This window comes from Lissotriton helveticus, chromosome 12, assembly GCF_964261635.1.
Source record: "Lissotriton helveticus chromosome 12, aLisHel1.1, whole genome shotgun sequence".
Taxonomy (NCBI): domain Eukaryota; kingdom Metazoa; phylum Chordata; class Amphibia; order Caudata; family Salamandridae; genus Lissotriton; species Lissotriton helveticus.
The window spans coordinates 545,711,873-545,727,055 of NC_136073.1; the positions used below are offsets into that span (position 1 = coordinate 545,711,873).

The 15,183-nt window shown below is 45.3% G+C and overlaps 1 protein-coding gene across 2 annotated transcripts in view; it reads right to left on the reverse strand.

Moving 5' to 3' along the window:
* The window catches only part of CMTM4 (CKLF like MARVEL transmembrane domain containing 4), a 332,246-nt gene that overhangs the window by 97,462 nt on the left and 219,601 nt on the right, over positions 1-15,183 (reverse strand). The gene's annotated exons all lie outside the window — the stretch shown is intronic.

A 15,183-nucleotide genomic window follows, 5' to 3' on the forward strand; every position in this document is an offset into this window, starting at 1 on the left:
CCCATTATAAAGCCAACAATACTAAATTAGATGTTTAACTTTCAGAAACACGGTGACGCAAATACTGTTGAAATAACGTCTTGTCTGGGAACTCAAACTCTTACGATTTATTTTTATGTTTTATTTATTTATAAAGTTTTATATAGCGCAAACAAGATCCCGAAGGATATCAGAGCGCTTTACAAAAGGATGGAAGGACAAATGCAATAACGACATCAAGTAAGAATACAAAACAGGAATAATAGCTTCTTCGGTTGTGTAAGCCTTGGTCAAGGCTCTGTTTTCTGTAAGCATGGGCGGATTTTGCGAATTGGCAATCCGCGAAATTGCGTATTTACGGATTCGCAATCCGCAAAATCCGCGAACTCTCGCAAATTTTGCGGATTCCTTTTTTTTGTGTTCGCAAGTGTTTCTGCCATTTCGCATGGGTTTTTTACCAGTTCGCAAACGCAACGGTCGCGACCATGTTGTTTCTACGTCTGGTTCATCACAGCACCCTCTGTTTCACCACTGCCACCCTCTGTTTCACCACTGCCATCCTCTGGCTCACCCATGCCACCCTCTGGCTCACCCATGCCACCCTCTGGCTCACCCATGCCACCCTCTAGTTCATCACTGTAGATTATGGGGGGAAAAGCACACCTGCCCTGCCTCAACTGACATGAATGAATTAGGGGCTGATTAATGTGTCACTGAATTTGAACTTCCAGGCTGGCACCTGCTTCCTTATCTGTAATTGCTTTCTGTTGCAGTGTAATTTTTTTAACAGGACCTTTGTTGTATACTTGTAGCTATTCTCTGAGCCTGCTGTGAGGATCAGAGCAGGGTCAAAGAATAGTTGCAAGTAGGCAACTGAACTCTGAAGGGGCCCCTCAGGAAGCACTACAGGGAATGGTTACTAATGATAAGATTGAACTTTTGCACCTGCTGAGTGCTTTCAGTTTTGCAAAAATCCAAATATCCAGCAGCATCCACAAAAAGTAACCCTTCCAGGTCAAGATCCAAATCAAAGTGACCAGCACATGAAGAAAGCATTGGGAGGAGCCTGCTGGACAGGAACAGGAAGTTGGAGACTGTGGGGCACTTCCTTCCTCCCACCCCCCCCCCAAAATGGACTCCTTGCAAAAAAAAAGTGCAGGCAAATGTCAACCTGAGGAGTTTTTCTGATAAAAATCATAATTTTCAAGGTTTATGCTGCCTGCTGGTGGATTTCTTGTGCGAAATTACAAATTTTGCAATCTCGCAATTGCGAGATTGTCGCTGCCCGCCGCATCTACGTGTTCGCAAGTGTTTACTCCCGCGATGCGTGATCACGGGCCTTTATGACGTACTCACGTTGCCAAACTCTCGCTGTGCAAGGTGGCAAGCCGCGATGACGTCGACAAACTCCCGCGGGATCCCGCAGCAAGATCCAAAATGGCGCAGCACACGCAAACATGGAGAAAAACAACTCTGCAAACGCTGAATGACGGTAAGTGAACGTTGCACGCCGCAAAATTGTATAGTATTCTAGTTGGCAAGTGCGACCAAGCAAAAAATCCGCTTCGCACGGATTTACGAATTTTCGGCAAATTCGCGAGAGTTCGCGGATTGCGAATTTGCCGAAAATCCGCGAGCGGAACGGATTTTACGCCCATGCTTAGTTTTCTGCAATGTTTGCGATTGATTCAAACAAAATGTTTTTTCTTTTTTGGGTGCACAGTCTCACTAATGGCTATTGGATACTTAGTAATAATGGGGGAGGTATAAAAACAAATAAAAAATAATAACGGGAGAGGTTATGCACTCCTTTTTATCAATGATATTTCCAATTGGTTTTAAATTTAATGGTGCTTAAAACATATTTGCGTGCTATGCTTGCCTTATGCCTGCCTCGCATGTACTAATATATGTTATAGTGGCCAGGTTTTCATCACCTGGACTCAAGCATGCATTGCTATATTGATATACTTCATTCAATTGCTAGTTTTGTGCGTTTGTGTATTCTTTAGCACAATTTATTTTCATCTGCTATCTTTATTTCATAAACACAACATCATCATAATATGATACATTTGTTTTTTACAAAACACTTGTGATTACAACACAATCATTGTATTTAACAGGCAGTAAACCTAGTGTCTCAATATAAGCTATCCGTGCTCAAACTAAGGCATTAAGTACAGCAACTTAAGTATACATTCTATTATGCCACAAAATATATCAGTTATTTTGATGTATTAGTTAATTCACAAGTCCAAGTCTCCTTCTCATCCTTCCAGCAGGTGTGACAACCACCAGAAACAGTCAGGCTATATTGTCCAAATCAAATCAGTCATATGAAGTGAATTCCAAAAACCTTATTAACCTCTTCGACGTTGATGACGGAACCGCTCCGTCATCAGCCACGGTGGCGCTGTGCTGATGACGGAGCGGTTCCATCATGGCCTGCCCGACGCACCTGCGCGCGTTCTATTGAGCGGGCGCGGCCATGACGGAACCGCTCCGTCATCAGCACAGCTCACCCGAGGCTGGTGATGGAGCGGTTCCGTCACCAGCGTGTGAGTGCTGCACGACCCCCCCGCCCCCTTAGCGCTGTGGCGGAATAGCCGCCGCAGCGAAGGTGTTAAACAAAGCCTCCACCACACCCATAGTATAGCGTATATATCCATGCTCCTTCGTCCATTCTTTGTGATAATTCGCTTTTGGTGTAAACAATTGGAATTTCTCACAAGAAGAGAACCCAACCAGCAGCTCCACGCCGCAACCCCCACTCAACAGCACAAAGTGAAACGGACTCCCCGCGGATTACGTCCAGCAACAAAACCAATGCTCCCCAGATTGCAGCACAACCACACATTCATGGAAAAATGGTTTGCAACATCAAACAAATGCTCTCTTGATCTCATCCCACTCCCGATTGAGGAACCATCAAAAACCATACATGACCTAGAGGAAGAAACTCACAACACCAAAAGCGAATTGGGGGTTGTAGGTTACCTTTTCTACCCAGAAAACACTTTTGTACCACTTTTAAAAATGGAAGAAGTCTTCCTTGGCTGTACAGACCAGGTATCCCACTCTAGAGGTTTGGCTAGCCTTCTGAGGGTGTGCGCCACCTAACTAGCTAATGTTAACACCTGTCTGGAAGCAAATATGCATGGGGCGGGGGCTGTGTCCTCCTTTTGTGACGTGGCCTGTTTGCATATCACAGGCGGTGCAGCCTAGGGCCCCTTGAACAATGGGGGCCATGGGCAATTGTCCACACCTTGTAATATTTCTCCTCTCACCTGGAGCATCTGTGTTCTCTCAAGCCTCCTCTACATTTCGTCCTGGCCCCTTGAGTCGAAGGCTTTGAATGGCATCTCCCAGACCCTACCTCTAAATCTACCCTCCATTTTATATCAACATCCTTTACCACACAATGTCTTTTTTTTTGTAAATTTTTATTGGTATTTTCACAATACAGATTAGGACACATATGGCATATAATAATACACAGTGCTGCGCCATTTGTTCCCGCCTGGGCCTTGATTTCGTCTGTAGGATTGTGGTGGAAATAGGCCTCTAGCGTATCTGACATCGTAGCTATGCCCCTCTGACTTGCTAGATGTTTAACATAAAACATATAAATACCTGTGGTTGTTCTGTGTTGGGTCTGGCTGTTTAGTTCCAACATATAACATACAACATAAAGCATAGTAGTGATGGGCGTTTGTTTTATGGTTGACCATCAATCTGGTGGGTACGTTTGGGCCTACTGCCATTCCAGACTATCCCTTCACTACCCGTTTTGTGCCCGCTGGCCAAGATAGACCAAATGATAAACAAATTCATTTGGCAAGACAAAAAACTGAGAATAGACCTCCCAAAACTAAAGCTAGAGAAGCGACTAGGAAGACTAAACTTGGCGGACTTCAGGACTTTCCAAACTGCTTTCATAGCTAGACAAGGCATGTACTGGGTATTACCTAACCAAAAATACACACCATCCTTGCTCTCCATTGTGAGGGCCATTCTAAACAACACCGATCCCATGACTCTCCTCACCGCTAACAAGCAGGCACAAAAGAATAACACGATACTTAAAAACACAAGACACGCACTCCTTAAAGTAGATCAGAAACTTGAGCATAGCATCAAATACTCGAACTGGGAATCCCTATGGGCGAACCCCAAGATTAAATACAGAGGAAAACCACTGGACATAGAATCATGGAAAAAGCTAGAGATCTCATTCCCTGTCCACTTGGAAGACGGGGGAACAATGCACATTCAACAGCCTTAAAAAAACGCCATAACCTCCCAGACATAGAACTCTACAAGTTCCTCACAATCAAAACAGCCATAGCAAAGTCAAAAATAACGAAGCACAAACCCTCGATTATCCAATACATGGAGAACCTAAACAAGGTGGGCCACCAGGTGTCTCACTTATACAAACTCCTCCGTCCCGGCTCCTCAAAGCTAAACAACAAGAACACCAGTTTCTGGGCATCCCAACTAGACACCGCTTTCACAGAACAAGAGACACACATCCTCTGGGTGTCACCAGCGAAAAACATGATCTCCCCAGTACTAGCACAGACGAAATTCTGGTTATTGCACCAAACATATTGGACCCCAGCATGCCTAGCGCTGTTAGGACTTAGAGAAAACGACCGCTGCTGGAACTGTGACTCAGAAAAGGGAGACTTAGCGCACCTCAAATACCACTGTGCTAAGGTTAGGAAGTTCTGGAAAAAAGTCTTTGCATTCATAAATAAGGCCCTAGATTGCAGGCTAAATGAAGAATTTGCCACAATCACCACTGCGTTCCTAACTGCGGACATAGCCACACAACAGGACAGAGACCTGCTAGACTTCCTCTTAACGTCGGCAGCCAAAACAGTGCTTACCAAATGGATGGACACGACCAAAGTCATGTTTAAGGGGTGGTTGAACTGGGTGATATACCTTAGGGGAGCCAACATCACATCGCTTAGAAACGCCCCATGGAAGAACCCCAACAGAGCGATGTGGACAACCCTAGACAAGTTCCTAGGCTCATACGATCCCCCATGAACAACGTGCTCAGAGTCCTATAGCAGAGGACAAGACAATGTCTTTACAACAAAATGGTAAGTATATAACAGTTACGTTTTAAACGTTTTTAGGGTTTAGATGTGGGTAAAGGTATTGGGTGGTAGGGACGTTTCTAGGTTTTAGAGGTGGATAAGGGTATTGGGTGCTAATCGTGGATTTAGTGGTGGACAAGGGTATTGGTAGTAAAGATGTTTTAGGGCTTGGGGTGGGCAAGGTATAGGGTGGTGTGGGTGATTTTAGGGATTAGGGGTGGGTGGGTGAGTTTAGTGGTTAGGTGATTGATAAGGGTGTAGGGTGGTAAAGCAAACAAAAATGGGGTTTTGGGGGGTCTCCCCGAATTTAAAAAAAGTGTGGGTTTGTGTGTGTTCACTTACCTGATTATATACTTACCATTTTGTTGTAAAGGCATATGCATTGTGAAGAACTGCTAGGTAAAGGCATTGAGTGGTAAAGGCATTCATTGTAATGTCATACAACCGGATGTTGTATCCATGCCACAGGTACAATGATTAAAGTGTGTAACTGTTGACCCAGTTGGAAGTCATTCTTATGAGGCTTCATCCACTCACTAAGTGCCATTCAACGAGGGGCTTCGAGACCTGCTCTTAACACTCTTGGATTGTCCGAGCTGGGTACTTAGTCCAAAACAAAAGCTGCAGGTCCAAACCCAACTAGGCCATTACCTACCTGATCCATGCTCAAACCATATACAACCCATTGGTTACCTCAGCTCAAAAACACTTCAAATTCAAAATCAAGATGTCAAAAACACAAATTGTTCATGCTAATCAAAAAACGTTCACACCCACTTATTAATTAGAGCCAGAATGGATGGGAGATAATTACAGCGATGAGCAGATTAGAGGGCAAGCAGTTAACACTTACACCTGTGTATGCACCCAACCCTCACCAAGACAAATTCCTTTGTGGCATACATGTCAATCCTGAATTGTTTTTATACCAAATGATCTAATGCAGCAGATCTTAACCTTTTGATCTCAGTTATTCCCCCCACGGATTAATTAATGGAATCCTCTCCTATGCGCACCATCACCTGCCCCACCTCACTGATTCATTATGGTAGCTGGAGACCCCCGACCTAAGCAATTTCTATGATTGGCCTTTAAAACAATCCACAATAATACAACAAGCATTTACATTGCAATGGTTTCGCCTTTGGTAAAGTTTGAGCTATTGGCATTGTAAATGACAAAATTTGTATTTATGTGTTGGTTTTGAACACAGATAAATAAATGGCATTGTCATTTACATTGCCATTAGCTTAATCTCTCCCAATGTGAGACCTATTGCATTTCATTTCGCTGCCTGTGCAAGAAAAGTGTGGGGTGCAGGACGAGATACAACAGGATGCATGAATCCGGTGGGGTGGTGAGCACTGGTCAGGGCTGAGGTGCATTGACGGAGCTGTGTGCAGTGGTGAGCACTGGTCAGGGCTGAGGTGCACTGACTGAGCTGTGTGCAGTGGTGAGCGCTTGATGCTGGTGGTCAGGTCTGAGGTGCACTGACAGCTGTGTGCAGTGGTGAGCACTGGTCAGGGCTAAGGTGCATTGACGGAGCTGTGTGCAGTGGTGAGCACTGGTCAAGGCTGAGGTGCACTGACAGCGCTCTCTGAATTAAACACAGTTCACTACCTGAATGAAATGAAATAAAATTTATACCGCGCAACTAAAACCCGAAGGCATCAAGGCGCCTGAAATACATGGCTACAAAAGACGACTTATGCTTTTCCCAAAAGGTGGTATTGACAGCCCAGGGGTTGAAACATTACAGCCACCTGCTGCTGATAAGTATCACGTGACCACGGGCCACCAGGATGCAGTGCCAAGTGAAAGATGTTTGTTTACCAGTACTGTGCATTCTAGGAGTTATGGTCCTGCTGACTTCGGGTTGACCAATGGAGCCACTGAAAGAAATGCGTTGCTCTAACGTCTGATGCGTTGTACTTGGCAGGGCTGATGCATGCGGTAGGGTCAGCTCTAGGTAGATACGCCCCTGCCCCTACTCGCATTGTTCTGTAGCACCTCCTGCTTCGACGCTGGTACCTGTTCACTGCATATAATGGGAATTTAAGCGCTTCGCCGCCCCCGTCAGCTTTACATTAAACACTATGTAAATTCTACAGTAAAGGTTGGGTCGGGCTGTCACGTCCTTAACAGGGAGTACACGTCATCACTGCTGGGTGACCACACACTGTATGTCTAGTACTTCCCACTCCGGAAGCCCTGCTCTGAAACGGGATATAGCGCTTGAAGCCCCATCGCAAGATACAAAAGTTATGTCATTGAACGCAGCATGTGACGATGACAAGGCGCTATAAAGGAAGACAAGGCGTCGCTGACACACGTTCTGGTGTATGGCAGCTCCACGGAGAAGAGAACAGACTCTCCCCCCTGCACCCCCCCCTTACAAGATGTATGTGCACTGTGGGGTTTCCAGGGCCGCTGCAGCCGCGAGACCATACACTCATTAAAACCCACAAGGCGTTTTCATGCAAATCAGGAGGCCTGGGCCACAGAGAGCTATCATTTTAGGGCCCGTTTTTAGGAGGCCGGCGTCACCCCACCCCGCTGTCTATTTTAGGCTTGAAAAATAAAAATAAAATTGAAATCATACAGATTGGAGACACACACAAATACAACCCCCCCCCCACCCCCCCACAGACACACACAAAAAGGCCCTCTGCTTCAGGAACAAACCCGTAGCCTTTACCATTGAAAGGGGAAGGTTTTGTGTGTTGCAACCGGAAGAGCCGTGAGTCAAGCAGGGCCCTTCTAGGAGGCACAGGCCCGTGTGGCAGAGAGAGAGGGAGAAAGAGAGGAATAAAGTGGAAGGAGGCAAAGAAAAGCGCGGTGACGAGCGAAAGGGGAAGAGAGGGGAGGCAGGAAAGAGGAGAGAAAAGAAAGGCTGGGGGGGCAACAAAGAGGGAAACGAAGGAGTGGGGAGATAAAAGGGAATGAAGAGAAGGCGAGGATGGAGAGAAATAACTGAAGAGGGTGAGAGAGAAAAAGCGGGCAGATCGCGATTGTAGAGACAGAGGGCAGAGAAGGGGCAGTGATGAATAGAGATACTGCCCGCAGCAGGGAGTGCCGCCTTCTAATTAAGCGGTCTCAGCAAAGACAAAATAGTGGACTCACCCCCGTCCTCAGCGGCCAGGCCTTCACCCACCCCACGGACTCTGACATACACTGGGGCCCCAGGTCCAGCCCACTCTGCGGAGCTCGGATGAGGGGTCTTCCTGCTCGTGCACAGTGTCCTGTGCCCTGTGACATAGGCCCCCCCGGGCCAGGGCGGGGTTCTGCCGCCCTACACTTGTCTGCCAAGTCTAAGGCCTCGGGCCATCTCTAGACACGGGCCCGGGTGCAGGCGAAGTCTGCAATAGTGAGTCCAATGCAAGGCAGCCCGGCGTGGTTTAAGCGGTACGCCTCCTCTTGGCGCTATTCAAGCGCCCGGTCCGTGGCTGAAAGCGCTTGAATTAAATCTGACTTTTCGGACGACCCCTGAGCCCCGCCTGTTTCTTCACCAGTCCACATACTCGTGATGCATTTCACAGTTAACCGTTTCAGGGCCAGGAGGCCAATCGGCTGGCTCCCGAGGCGCTTTACAACAAGGCTGCCACGTTTATTACTCTTTAGTAGATATGTCTAGAACTAAAGACACCGAGGGAAGAAAATGACTGAAATGTATCCCAAACTGGCCAGCTCCCTGAAGACCCTAGATTGTTTGCAACATTATATTTGTTAACACTTCCAGTAGACCCTGTGTATGGGAACGGGGGGATTTTTGAATGAGATACCCTTACCCAAAGTCTTATGCAACTGCATTGGCAAACAAGGGTGGCGAGATGGTCATTTAACTCTTTACAGGCAAAATAACATGTATACTTTCGCAGGGCTTTCAACATTGTACATTGCAGGTACCGCTCCTGCGAGCAGCAGAGGCCACGGGGCTCGACGCTTCCCAAACACTGCCCTTACTTTAGGAACAGGCCCGTTTTAGACCATAAACTCCACGTGCTGCTGCCGCCTTTGTGCACCCACTCAGCCCCCGCGGAGGACAACAAAACGCAGACACAGGCCGCGCACAATGGAGGCCGTGTGCTGTGTACTAAAAACATGCGCAAAACAGCAACTGCAAACAAAGCTGACAAAGCAGGCCATGGGGGCTCGGTGTAGAGGAAGGTGGCCTGCTGCACCGGAGTGGAGAGGCCCCTTCCTCCCCTCCCCTCCCGGGGCTTTGCAGAAGTGCACACAGAGCAGGAAGGAGTCTATTAGCAGAGCCCGCAGCGGGGGAGTCCCTGTGATGTCCGAGCCAGGGAAAGTGACACCGAGTCTGATTACAAGCCGAGGGCACCGGAAGCACACGTGCAACACCAGGCTGTGACACCTTCGGACAGACAGGGGCATCTGTGCTGCCCATCTGTGACCACCTAACGCACTGCCCCAACACGACTGCTGCTCCCAAGGCACCCCCTGGGCTTCTCTGACTTCCATCTCCCAAGGGGGCCGGTCCTTTCAGCACTCTCCAATACAGGGGGTTCCTACCTCTTCAGTGATAAGAGCTACTTATCCTCCCAAGCTACCACTATCAGTGGTGTAGTGGATCCCACCCATCTGAGGCTGTCAGCAGCGATCGCATCAGCATATCTAGAAGGATGCCAGAAGTAAAACAAGTTTACTGTGCAGTAAAAATACAAAATGACCGGACCTGCCTCGGGCCTTCTGTGGGTCCACACTTGGAATGCGGAACATACTGCACACGGACAGCGAGAGGGGGGCGGGAACGGGCACATGGACAGCGGGAGGGGGGCAGGAACGGGCACATGGACAGCGGGAGGGGGGCGGGAACGGGCACATGGACAGCGGGAGGGGGCGGGAACTGGCACACGGACAGCGGGAGGGGAGGGGAGCACTCACCTGGACTTCTTCCGGCGGCGGTCGGCCTGGAGAAATGACCAAAATAAACCTTCGAAGAAAAAAAAATAAACCACTGCCGCATGACGATCGCAAAGGGGCGGGATGCGTAAAAATCGCGGGAACGCCCACGAATCTGCTCGCAGAATGACGAGCAGATCTCTCTTCCAATGGCTAGCCTCCATTTATGGAGCTAGCCAATGGAAAGAGAGGGTGGGACAACACACACATACTGTGCCGAAAAGCTGCGCGGTGTGCAGCTTTCGACAGGCGAAACCTAAAAACAAGTATACACCAAACAAATGTTAAAATAGCTAAATATTTTGTGTAATTCAGTAATTCACCATATTTTTCAAATTTGGAATTCTTATTTTATTGCGTGGGGCAATTCCTCATCCAGAGTTGCCCCGGGCACCTGAAGAAAATGCCTTCAATGTCTCATTACCTGCGGTCGAACAGAAGCCTCTCTCAGTTTGATTACACCGAATTTTGCTCCATATAGGATGTTAGTTGTGCAGTCTCAAGACCATTTTGTTTATTATTAGACTTGACATTTATACTGATATTTGTATGCTTTTGAAAATCCAATAAAATATATTTTTTTTAATGTGTGGGGCAATAACTCCGGAGTAAAATATTCTCCACCCCGCAGAGGTAAGTTCATATGGTACAACATGTTATTTGGTATGAATGATAAACATACCCGTGGTTAACCGGGCCACGCCGTTTTATTTCCCTGTGGTTCCGTGTCCTCAACAACTACGTTTCAATTGTAGAGAAAGGAAGTGGGCGTGCGAGGAACGCAGGATATGCACATTACTCACAGCTGCTTCTGTTTTGAGAAGGTACTAGACTTCAATTTTTAAAAAAACTACAGAATCTTACAGGAACACTGCTCACTGTACATACAGCAAAGAACTGAGCAGATTCATCACCAATGAGACATCTGGCGATCTAAGTGCAGGGTCGGAGATTTCCAGTGTTTTTGTTTGCAGACAAGAACATATTGAATGCAGCAGCTAAACAAGTCCTGCAAAGGGTGATTGTTGGCATTCATTCATATGGGAAAACTCTTATCATTGACTTTATTCTCATTATTTTGAGAAATGTTTCAGAGACTGCTGCACGGAAGGTATTTGGACCGAACAAGAGAATAACAAAATTGTTTTGGTATTTTGATAAATAAACTCTCTGCTTTTTTTGACAGGGCACTATCAACAGAAATCTAAGCCATGAGTGGCCCACATTATCTGACCATCTTATTATTTGACAAAGATGCATGATGTTCTGGCCCTGAGAATTGATGCTTGCCTATACACCAACGTCTGTCACGCTGGCAGTGCCTAATTTGTTAAATACATAAGTGAAGCAGTCCAAAGTTTTTCTTAGGTGCCCGCTGAATGCCAGCGTAGCAGATTATTAACGCTGCATAGTTTTGGTTCAACCTCATGCTACTTTCTTCCACTATCCTATACGTCCAGCCTTCTTATCTCACTATATAGCATATCGTTTTTCATCCTGGCGTCCCTAGTTTTCTCTTTATTGAGCCTCTCTCCCTAGATCTGTGTTAAAGTCTGATGTCAAAAAATAAGTCCCTGCCCTCAAAAATAAGTACCACTGTCCATGACCAGCACCCACTGACATACTTAAGCAGTGATACCAGAGTCTGTAAGCTGATCAAATATGTGTAAGTTTAATGGCATTTGGGTTGTGCAAAAATGTTTGACACAATTATTGTGGTCTTCTATAGAAATGTCTACATAGAAAGAAACGAATATTATGATTACATTGACACACACACCTGTTAACTAAGGCAACAGGGGATATCATCGAAACAAAGCTTATGGAAAATCTTAACTTAGAATCAAATGCCAATGAAACCTACTGAAAGTTACACAACTGAAAAAAATGTATATGGTTTAGACTACATTGCTGAAACACATCAGCAACTGCTCTTGACAACTGATTATAATGAAGTTTCACCACTATTAGAAAGATGAATCTAAAAATGAAATTGCATATTCATTCCAAATACTGGCTCGTCTGTAACTAACGTTTGAAAGTAGACTTATATTTTGTCTAACGGTGAACCCTGAGTTTGCAGGACGTATGAATATGTGTGGGTATGCTTCTGTTTGTTTTAACGTATGTGTGTGCGTGAGGTAGGATGTGCTTGGACTTGTCTTGAGATTATTTGTATTATGTCGCTTTTCTAACTAAAAATATAATGAATAAATAAAATGTTGATATGTTTGATACATAAATTGTTGAGCATTATATTTTTGGAAGGCCAGTTATGTCAGACGTATGACTGTATCAGTGACCATTAGCACTACATGACTTTGTATACAGGCAGAGAATTTCTCATTTGAGTGTTTTCTTGTTTTTCCCCTGCGTTCTCTACCTAGTATCTGTCTCAGGGGCCCCCTTCTGTGTGAGTGGCTATTTTTATGTTCATTAAGCATGTGATCAGAGTTTACTTTCAATTTTGAGTTATTAACAAAAGACAGTATTTAGGAGGAAGACGCAACTTCATTTTTAGATTCATCTTCCTAATACTTACCATGAATATTTATACACAACACATTGTACACCGAACACACCAATGAAATATACAGAAGTACTCGGTTCTTTAGTGATCATCAAAGGCCTCAATGTCTTAATGATTCATTCACAAAGCATTTAATTACAACACGTTGCTTGCAAATTCCCAATTAAACCTTTGTGTCATTTTTCAAGAGTGGGCAAGCGAAATCGTCCCTTAAATTGATCTGACCATGATCTTTCTCTGTTTCTTCCTTTATTCAAATATCAGGCATATTTGTAGAGCAAAGCTTCGCCCAAGGAGTCTCTTGGTACTATTAACAGATTACGATGCCTTTTCATTCCCAACTCTGATAACAGTTGTCCTTGAGAACTGTGGACTAAACACAAGACTCTTGCGTTATTTCCACTTGTGGTTCTGCTGCAATAATTTCTTTAAATTACAAGGAAACCCTGCTTTTGAGAGGATTACACAGCGGCGTAAGCATCACCAATGCACACAAGAAGCAATACAATGAGAACCATTTGAATATAGTGTCAAACTGTGAGAACTCAGATTCTGTTACGATAATTTGAGCCAGAAGGACGCAACATCGCGATTTAGAAAACATTTTTCCCACAGTCTGTAAAAGAAAACAGTCTTTATTGGAACAAAATTACAAAAAGGGGTATATTTTCCAAAGCTAGACCAAAGTGTGGTCACAGCAGCCAGACATAATCTGTTCATAGCTATAAAATGAAGCAGTTATATGAACATTAAGCAGAGGTAGCTACAGACCTCCTTTATTGATAAGCCCATTACAAATCCGAAGGAAGGTATCAATAAAGAAGTAAAATGTGCAAGCAGCACAATGAGAATTAAAACCACACAAAATCTTTGAAAGGGAAATCCAATCACTCCCCAAAGCCATATAGCCAACATATATCTAGCCAACAGTAACTCGGATATGGAAATAACACAACCACCAAAACAGTCTCACCACCGTGCCTGGTGTAACAACCTAAAATGCACACTCCATCAGAAACGAAGTTTGATGGTAAGGCAGTGAAATCGGATTTTGGAGATGCTGCGCGATAACAAAGTGTCAAAATAATAACAACCGCTATTTTGTCTCTTCGCCTGTTGGTAGAGGCAAAGAAAAATCTATGCAAATGCAAAGTTCCAGGCGCTATATAACCGAACAATGCAACAGACATTTACTAGGCTTAGAAACACTCTCATGAAGTACATTTTGAGAAACGAAACAAAATGAGTTCACAGTCCTGACTAAGGCCTCGGTGATGTTTTTCAGTTTAAGGTCTAGCCGGCTTCCGTTGCTTGGCGTCGCCTCGACAGCCCGCTTTGGTTTTGTCCCAGCCTCAGGAGAAACCTCTTTTCTTGTGTACAATCATGAGTTACTTGTTAACGCCTCTTTTTGGCTGCCTGGCATACTTTGCTTTGAACGCTTCCCAGGAGTCCAGCTAAATCTGGAAAAAACATTATTTATGATGGAACGCTCCCTAGAAAATAGGAAAACCACGGAATGTATGCTATTTCGACGCAGAAAAACATTTAACTCAAACAAGATTTGAGCTGTCAACTGCGAAGCCAGCCTCGTTTTTTTTCCATTTCTTTTCGAATACCGTTTTGTACTTTTACAGTAGAGTTTCCAGTACAATATATTCGAAATCTAGTGAAGCTGGCCAAGAACGTTAAAAGTTGAAACAACTTGCACAGAAACTAAAACACATTCATAAAGGCGTGACCGAGCCAATAGATGTGGGTTTTTAAAGGTTAAAGTGCGTTTCATCAACTGGCTAGAGACAGTGAACCATGAAGGAGTGGATGGATGTGTTAGTGTGCGAATGGGCTGATGAATGAGTGACTAAGTGCTTGGATGGGTGAATGAGTACCTGAAGACTCGTTAAAAGGTTGAGTGAAAGCAGGGATGGCTGAATAAATCACAAGCACAAAAGGTGATGGGAAGAAAGCTTGTGAAAAGTCTACCCACCAGAACCGCTTGGGGTAGCATCCCAAACCATTACTCTTTGGCCCACACAGAGGATCATACCTAGCCAAAGGCAAATTAGTCTTGATCCAGCTACAATGAGACAGTCCAGGCAATCCTGGTAAGCCACATCCTCCCTGAACTGGAACAGAAGCCACCCAAGACCGGTTTTGGCTTGACTGGGCCTATGGGTCAGGTTCTGCTTGTTTCCACAGCAAAGTAAGCAAGAGACAGATGGCTGGGACTATCCTTGGCCACTTAGGGCATTGCATTGCATTAAATAAATAATATGGGATGGGGGGATCTTGCAATAAGTCTAACCATTGCCATTCACTTGGGATAGTATTCCAACCCATGGTTCTTTTGCCTACCATGCCATCTCAGGTTAGACCCAGCTAAATGCATATCAGTTTTGGTCCTGCCCAGAATTGGGTCCCTTGATCACTGTGCCATAGGATCCACGCCATACTTCACTGACGAGTCCTAACAAGGCTGAAAGTGGTCTGGGGTTGCTTGTGTTCACTTCCGGGGATGGCCTCATCTAACGCTTTGAGATGGACTGTTCTGAAGAGAAACAGGGCCAGTACTGATTTGCATAAGGAGGGCCTTTGTCTAGAGTGGCACAATGGGCGTGAAACTATGGGTTGGAATATTAC